The 9,307-nt window shown below is 36.4% G+C and overlaps 1 long non-coding RNA gene across 1 annotated transcript in view; it reads right to left on the bottom strand.

Moving 5' to 3' along the window:
• Nucleotides 1-255: 255 nt before the first annotated feature.
• Nucleotides 256-9,307, bottom strand: part of LOC134175111 (uncharacterized) — a 51,652-nt gene continuing 42,600 nt past the window's right edge. Inside the window, exons 3-5 of the long non-coding RNA XR_009968897.1 lie at nucleotides 8,773-8,865; nucleotides 4,680-4,773; nucleotides 256-751 (exon numbers count right to left, since the gene is read on the bottom strand). This is a non-coding gene — a long non-coding RNA (uncharacterized LOC134175111). The remainder of the gene's footprint in view (nucleotides 752-4,679; nucleotides 4,774-8,772; nucleotides 8,866-9,307) is intronic.

Genomic DNA, 9,307 nt, shown 5'->3' with positions numbered 1-9,307 from the left:
ATGGTCCTGGTGTCGGGATAGAACATCCATATATTGGTAGGACATTGAGCACCACTTGGAGCTCCTGGATCTTGCAGTACATCTGGCTATACGAGTTCATCTTAACAGAGACTAAAAAAGTTACAAGGTTGTTTGAAAATATTTTATTCAGAGTTTAAACACATAACAATGCTGGGAAGACCCCCTGAAGCATTTCACAAAGAACTTTATTATATGCAAAACAGTACCATAATTGAAAAAAATAAAAGCAGGAGAGTAACAAGAAAGGTAACGAATTCTATACTTAAGCATATTTAATAATATTAAAATATTTAATTCCTCTAAAATAGCCAGTTAGTGTTGCAGTACTGGGTTTTGTACAAAATGTGATGCCGATATGGTTTTCTTGGAAGTGGAGGTATTCAAGGCCAGGTTGGACAGAGCCTTGGGTGACATGGTTTAGTGTGAGATGTCCCTGCCCATGGCAGGGGGGTTGGAACTAGATGATCTTATGGTCCTTTCCAACCCTAACTATTCTGTGATTCTATTCTATGATTCTATGACATATTTTAGTTATACTAAAGAGCAGCTTTTCACTATGTGAGATCAGTATTTGTGTTCAGGGTGAAAATGATCTAAGGATCCTTTTAGTCGTAGTTCATGTCATAGCAATTGTTCCTTAGTCCTACCCAGAAGACTTGTCTTTTTCCTCTTAGATCAAAACTTATGCTGGTGGAAGAAGCTGGTGTAATGGAAGAGTTAGCACTTCAGTCTAGAAAAGAAGATATTTCAGTTAATAAATAGAGATGCACTAAGTATATGAAAATAATGATTTTGGTGTGACCCTGACAGCATGTGACAGCATATATGTAATTCAGTATAATTTCAAACAAAATATAGTGATTCTGTCACTTTTAAAATACATATAGTTAAAAACAATTCTACAGAAATTTGCAAAATGGCATGTTCAAGATAACGAAAACAAATGCCAAAACACTGATGCTCCTTTGACAGTTTTACCAGCAGTAGTGTGGTTTTGCACATTGTGTATTCAACTGTAAGACCTCTTGGCCTTTTTCCACTTTACCTAGAAACAGATGTAAGATCTCTTAACATATTTTTTTTTTCTTTTAAATTACTATGGTATATTGACAAAAATTTCACTGGGAGCAGAAGTCACCATAACAAGCCCTTTTAGAAATGCATTCATTGTGTCATGAAATCCTGCATTTGCTAATTATCTTTCCTTAACTCTATTGCAGACCTTCAAATTAACAGCTATTGCAAACTATAAGCAAACAGTAGGTGCCTGACTTAATTAACTCTGACTCTGTGTGATGTGATTTGTATCTTGGTGTTGCTTGTGCTAAAAATGGGCACTGGTTTTCCTATGGCATATGGCTGTAATTCTTCAAAGGGCTGTGATATAGCAACTTTATAGAATACTTTATTGTTATTTGATGATTTAGTTATTGTTATGGCCTGCAGATCAGAAGACCTGCAAGCACCATGGCACAGCTAATGGAGTAATGCCAAACTAATTGCATTATTGTTTTGATTAAGACCTCCTATATATAACAAATAAAAAATATTAATAGGAATACCAGAACAGATTTGCTGTATGGCCTAAACAGAAACAGACTGCATGATCACATGGGTAGGATCTTCTGAAGGGCAGAATACCACTGCAGTCAAGGAAGAGATTTCTTATTTTCCCCTGCAAGGTTAAATTCTAATCCTAACCACTGTCCTCTCCCTGCACCACTGTGGCCATGCACAGTTACTTTCAGCTACTCAGGAGATGAAATTCAGCTGCTCAGCTGCGGGTATGGTTATACTTCTTTGCTGTCCTACTCCTGGTACAGTATCTACTTCATGAAAATTCTGGGGACACTGTGACAGCAATTAACACCAACAAAAACCTGCCAGCTTTCCAGGAGCCCTTCCGGACAGATAGATTTCATCCTCACTGTGGGGAGGAATATATAAAATAATAACAATGTTCTGTTTTGAAAGCACAAAGTCATGAAGAAGATCATTCACAAAAGACCAGTCTGGATCCAGGTGGCACACTCTGTCGATCATCTCTGCATCCTGCTTAACAGGAGGCATTCCAGTGTACCCACACATCTTTCAATTTATTACAAATTTGTAAAAATTTGGGGTTTTTTTTTGTTTTTTGATTTTTATTTTTTTTTGTATAATATACAGTTGTGAATGTCCCATCTTTTTCATCACTATGAAAAGACTTCTACATTTTGAGGCATAAAATGCTGCACAAACGTGTACACAAAAATAGTAATTTTCTTCAACATTTTGTTACAGAATGTGTGGTAAAGTCCATATCAGAAAATGTCATAGATAATAACTATCAACCAATTAACCAATAGTCATATCAATACTTAGAGTCACACCATGTTTTAATACCTGATGAATATTAATATTTTTTGGTTTTAATGGACTGTCTCCTCAGATGTTAAATTTGAAGGGAGGCAGTATACTTACCTTACGGTTGGCAGCTGTACTTTCTATTTTGAGTTGAGTCCTTACGGTCTTTGCAAAGTACCAAATGTTCCTATTTCCTATGAGAAGGGTTTCCAAATAAGCCTTTGGCAGTATTTCTGAACAAAATGGGACTGCTGCAGAAATAAACTGGCTTTGTGTCTCAAATCTCCATGGGGCTTATGAGGCAAAATGACTTCAGCAGAGAAAGTAGGTTAAAGCAAGGACAGACAGCCTCCTCAATGAACAGAGCTAGAAATAAGCACAGATACTCACCCCGTTCTGTACACTTAAGATTTAGTAGTTCTAAAAAAAGAGCACAGGTAAAAAAAGAATAAAATTACTAATGTTTATAAAAACATGTTCATTAACTCTTACTTGGATGAGTTGTCCTGTAAAACTGCCATGACTCAGCTGTAAACTGCCTTTGCTTTATAGACGTAATTTAAAATATCTGATTTGATATAATCTTAAAATTTGAAGGTAGTCTGTTTTTTGACATGAATGTTTTGACATGAATGAAAACTTTATTTGATTTTCTTTTTGGTGTGTGTTTCTGCCAATATGCATTAGCAGGCACTGGATGGTTAGGGTTTTTGTTCTGTTTTTGGAAGCACTGAATAGGTAATGTGCTTGTGTAAGGATAAATAGGATAATGAGTGTCTTGTTAATCAATTAAGACATTAAATAATTAATGTTTTAATCAAAAACCAATTCTAATTGGTTTGTTAGAATTTCTTCTTTCAGGGATGGACTCTCTAGAAATTAAAATATATTCTTAATTTTTCCCTACCTAATCAAATAGCTGTTGTTTTCCTCCATACCAGTTGTCAGCAACAATATGGATTTTGTCCCCTACCTTTTACCTATAGCTATTACTTCTGGAAATAATTTTGTAACATCCCTAATATATTATTCCACTGCTTTTCAGCTCCAGTTATGAATTACCTTTATTGGAGTTACTAATTTTTGACACTGAGTAGTTTTCATAGCTCCAAAATGTACTGATAATGTTTCTATCACTTCTGTGTCATGCTTTATAGTATCACTGTGTATCACTGTGGGAAATTAAATTCTAAGAACAGAAGCATCTTATTTTTCTGAGCTTTTCTCTCTTCTTTTTGTAATGAAACAGTGCCCCCAAGAGCCTTTATTTAGGAAGGGGTAGTTTAAGAAAATTAAGTCAATTAATGGTTCACCAGTATATTAATCCCTAAATATAAAAAATCTGCCAGGCATTGCAACCACAGATGTTGGTTTGAAGGACAGTCAAAAGGCAGTTTGGTTTGGTTTTCATATTTTATGCCCAATAATAGAAAGTTAACTTAATGACTAAATTCTTTTAATATGTTTGGAGACCTCTGCCTGCAGAGGACATCTTTGCTGGTATTCTGAAGAAAGGGAGAATGCGCTGTCTGCTAAGGCTGCAGAGCACTGCTGCTTAGTGAGTTTCTTTATTGGTGGGCTGGTTTTGCCCTTTGCGAATTGACATCAGGACAGCGGGCAGCAGTCCAGGAGGCAGCAGAAAGCACTGTTTGTTTGTTTGTGTGGATAAGCAGAGAAGAAAGATGGCATGAAGTGAAGAAGAACAAAGAGAAAACCAGGAAGAACTTTAGCTACAACAGAGTTATAAAATACAAATAATGAGCCTATTATGCATTTTTCCTAAACTACATGAAATACACATGAAAATAATCATGAATAGCCCCTAAATCTCACAGGGGCAGATATTTAAAGTGTTGAGAGTCATCACTACTTTTTCTGAGTAATACACAACAGTTGGTTGACAGCATCATGACTGTTGAAAAACTGAGGAATCATCATCACAGCATCTAGTAGATTCATCATCCTCAATGGAGAAATTTTTTGAAGAAAAATTCAGAAAGGAAAAAATGCCAGTTTACCTGTCAATTAGCCTTTACATTAAGAGATAGCATGAGGGAGAGGGGAAGGGTAAGAGAGAAAAAGCTTGAAAACAGGAAAGCATGCCACTTGGAAAGAAAAAAAAACAACCCTTCATTAATCATTACATTCAGTGCAGACTTGAATTGAATGTACTATTAGCAACACAGAGCACAAGAGGAATTGTAAATAAAATGAAAAGGGGGGGTTGGGGAAAATTAATCACTGGCTTCAGTCTGCAAACTAGCATTGTAATTGTATTTAATTATAATCCAAAACTGTATGAGATTACTCACCATATACAGACAGGACAATTAGGACTGTGGATCTTCCCAGGAAAGATGATACCCATTCCAATCTGACTCCTTGATACTATATTGATGTAGTTGTCTACAGAAAAGTAGCAATTTTTATGGTTAAATAAAAGGGTGTATACATCAGAGCAATGCTACAAGTTTTGCATGGGCACTAAACATTTACCTCTGATTAGCTCATTGTTGGGAGTGGCAAAAGGACTGGGAATTGTGGCTGATGGGCTGAGGTTGGGTTTGTGAGAAGAACAGCCAGGAGAAGTGGGCATGGCCCCTCATTTCTCCATAACGGTTGGTTTTCTTATGGGGTAACAGATCTTACCAGAAAGGAAAGCAAGAAAAGGATTACTATCAATGAACTCCACAGCAACGAAAACTATTTCAAAATAATTTAAAATGAAAGGTAGCAGTGTCTGCCTCACACAGCAGTTACCCTGTGCAGCAGTGACAAATTAAAATCCATGAAATGTAAAGGAAAAACTGCCTGTCCTGGCAGTCTTTTCATCAGTCTCATATACCACAGTCACTGACAGATGAGCTTTGCAGCATACTGTGATGTTTAGCAATACAGGCTGTTTTACACCAGAACTGAGGAGCTTGGGTTGTGTAAGTGCAAGGCTATGAAAGTCACTCACACATTCATGCACTTCAGCTGATTTTCCACTGCCCAGCTGAGACACCTTCTGGCTTCAGCAGGGTCCTTTGCCACTTGCTGAGCTAGTGACCCCCCTTGCTTTGCTCACTCCTTTTTACTCATTGCTGGTTCAAGGCAGCTGCCTCATCCACAGAAAAATAGTCTTTTCCCCTCCAATATTTCTTACACCACCCTGATGCCCTAATATTGTCTAAACCCTGAAAAACATTTACCACAAACAGAATTTTGGGTAATTCTATGTCTTTCTCACCATCCCGTTACATAGGTTGGCCATAAGTAGAAGTTTATAAGTGAAATTTTAAAAAGTACTTGTGAAAATAATTGCTTTAAATAATTTTCACTTATCTGTCACAGGAGCAGCTCAAGATTCCATCCACCACAGAAGGAGAAAATATAAATAGTAGGCATGGTCTCCCAAAATAGCCTGGTAATAGCTAATAGCTCTCTTTAGCAGAGCGATCCAATTTTCTCAGGTATACCTCAATTTAAAAACAGTGATTTCCATCCAGATTCTAGGTCACTGAAAGCTTTAGAAGTCAAAGCCAGTACTTTGAACTCTACCTGGACTCTATGCAGAGCATTTAAGAAAGATAAATAGGTGTAAAAGGCTTGTGATGTGATAAAATCTGTGCGAGAGCAGTAGTGCAGTAAACTAGATGATGTTGTTTAGATCAAACATGCAGCAGGTCAGAATGTGGTTATTTGAGTTGTACAGATCTGTGTGAACAAAGATAAGCATAAGAAAGAGAAAGTGCTATAAAACACACATACAAGAACTAAATCATAGCATTCCTAGATAATCCCAATTTACAAAGAATAAAGTATGTTCTCAGTCATTGGGGCAGCACCAAAATTAAGCTTAACTCTGTGACACATAGCTTTGTTCTCTGCATAGGAGATGTCTAGATACTGCAGCTTTCCTCAGCTTCATTACGCATTCACTAAATATTTTTACACGGAATTACAAACTGATTTTGGGTCACAGAGTGTGTCCATTCTTTATCTCACTGCACCTAATAATTATTCCTTGTTGTATTAGAATTACAACTAATTAGATTCCCTAATAATAATAAAAGAAACATGCTGTAATTTATCTGTTAAATGCATCTATGTAACTAATCTTTTAAAGTCTATATTGGCTTCTCAAATAAATGAAAATAAAGATCTACTTTCTTTATCACTATTTTATGGATTTTTATATAGCTTTGACACCACACTTTACAGTCTGATTGCCTCAGAACATCTCAGGGGTGGAAGAATAAACTCTACTCTGATAAAATTAAACAAGTACTCTTTAAAGGTTTAGGTGCCTTGTGTTAGTTACAGACACTTTGAGATCATTTGCTTGTGTTTTGTGCTTGATATAAGCACAGGAAAGCTGTAGTACTGCTAATCAGCGTGCCTTTTCACTAGACATTCAGTGCATTGCCTGCAATTCAGGGGATTGATTTTGTTCTGATTGATAAAATGACAGATTTCTGAGCTTTAGGAAATGTTTCACTACCTAACACTCATAAAAATAACTTGATGCATTTATTTTCTAACATTTAAAATTCAGCATTTGCCTTTAACTGGAAGTTTGTTCTTTTTATTATTAACCCAGTCAGATATGACGTTTGAACAGGTGTATTAATGAGCACAACATTTCATTTCCCAGTGCAGCAAATAGTTCTGCTGCTCTTGAAATTTCTTGCCCCTGACAACTGTAGTCAATATTTGCCAGCTTGAGGTGGTAATACCAAAATATGATCCCACACAGCCCATCACTTGCTGGTAGAGCAGCAATCTGCAAGCATGTATGTACTGTTGTTACTCCTGCTTGAAACTGTTATTTGGTTGAAGTCTGTGTGTCTGGGAGAGGAGATCTGTTTTTCTGTTGCTTTGGGGTTGATTTTTTTTTTTTTTTTTAGCAATATTTGTAACCAATTTCCTCATCTATAGGAGAAATTTCTACTTCAAATTAGAAGTAATTTCAACTGCAAGTGAAGGCACTAATTTTTCCCTTTCTTGATTTGATTTCTGTGTAACTGTAAACTCACCAAAGAGAAAATGTTGTGGAATAAGGAAGATAATGGATGGTTTTATAACTGGAGTAGAGTGAATTTTACAATACATGGGAAAAAAGTGACCTCTGTTCAGAAGCCTCTCTGCTCATTAGCAGATGGCTGTGGTTTAATAATTCTACTGTGGCCCAAAGAAGGAATCAAATTAGATGTGTGAAGCTGTCATTACTCTGTGTGTTCCTCTGTTTAGTTCCAGCTTAAAGCATGTCATTCCTTTCATAGCAGCCACTCAGATTACTGTATCTCATCCTTTCCACATCAAAGTGCTGTCAGCACTTTTATAGTATAAAAAGGACGCAGAGATAATTTTACAATACATTCTCTTCAAGCAGCATTGACTTGTACACTTACAACATTTCTTTTTGGTCTGGGATTTGCAAAAGAAGATGACTAAAATGAGTAGCATCTTAAAACTGAATAAAACCAGGAACAGAAATATCTATTTAAAATTGGACCAGTGCACCACTGAGGGAATGGTGGGATTTCAGACAGTCAGTTCTTCTCAAGTGCTGTCTGAATTATGTTTCAGTCAATAACAACCATCGTGAGTGTGGAAACATGTCTATTCTTTGGAAAACATGGATCATCTCTTTTTTTTTTTTTTTTTACTAAATTAAAAAATACCCTAAAATGTCTTTAGTGAAATATATAGTAAGTCAGGTCCTAATTCCAACATACCAAAGACATAGCCTCAGCTAGTAACCAGTGCATAGACAGCCTGGCTTGCTGTGTTGACCTTATTGCTCTATGACAAAGTAAAGAAGGAAAGAAAAAGAATACAGGACAAAAGGAGTGAAAGGCAGCAGAAAGACACAACTTTGTAGGACTGGCTTTGACTTTGTGGACTTTCTTTAAATCCACTCTGCCAAGAGCTGTGCTTTCTTCATAGATGCTCATTATGAAGCTATACATATATAATTTGTAAATGTATGCACTGTATTTCCTAGCCATGTTTGTCATTTACCAGCATCTATAGAAGAGGTCGTCACAGAACTGAGCAAAGGCCAGGGACAGAAAACAGAACTGTGAAAAGCTGATAGATGAACTTCAAAAGGGAAGGCAGCCTGTGTGTTGGCAAGCAGATGAGCAATTTATGTGGTTCATCTGCCCATCTCCCATTTCAGGTATTCTCAACAGCTGGGCTTGGAAGTGATATGATGTAGGACTTAGCCTTTTTTCAGCTGGTAGAAGGATAAAGGTTTTAGATCTTACTATGTCGTTGGAGCTAAACTGTGCTTACTACAGTCAGTTTTTTTGAAAGGAACAACATACTTAGGTTTTCTGATATTCTTCCTGCTGTTTTCTACATAGGCAAGTAATAATGTAACAAGCTCTGGAGTTTCAGGAGGATGTGGTATACCATTTTCAGAAGAGCTGGGGATCTTAGTCATGCAATGGCAGTTGAAGGCAACACAACACAGAGGAAGAATTCTGGGCAGGACAGACCTAGCTACTGCCACACAAAGGATAAAGCTTGATCAGCAGGCAGGAATTGTATGTTTCTTGTATAGAGAAATTCTAGAACTTGGTTTTATCTCAGATTTCAAAGAATTCAGATTTTATTTTTTTTTCTTGTTTACAACAGGGAATGGAACTACAAATCAATAAATAATTACCAAAGCAAAGCATGTAATTTTCAAGGTTATAATACATTATAATACATTATTTTTTTTCAAAATTAAAAAGCAAAGTATAGCTGTGAAATAAGGTGAACATGCTCCCGTGAAAGCATAAAGTTCAATGAGAGGAAAAGTGAATATTTGGATAATTCATTTTTTGAAATTGATGGCAAAACCATTCTGAAATCATGGGAATAAAAGTTCAGGTCTACATATATTATGTTTGTCAGATCCGTCTCTATCTAAATACTGAGCACCTTTGTCTCAGAATTTTGA

This window comes from Pezoporus occidentalis, unplaced genomic scaffold (assembly GCF_034315485.1).
Source record: "Pezoporus occidentalis ecotype Australia unplaced genomic scaffold, CSIRO_AGI_Poc_V1 ctg66, whole genome shotgun sequence".
Classification (NCBI taxonomy): domain Eukaryota; kingdom Metazoa; phylum Chordata; class Aves; order Psittaciformes; family Psittacidae; genus Pezoporus; species Pezoporus occidentalis.
Note: the sequence above shows the minus strand (reverse complement) of the source record. Positions and strands in the feature narration are given on the sequence as shown.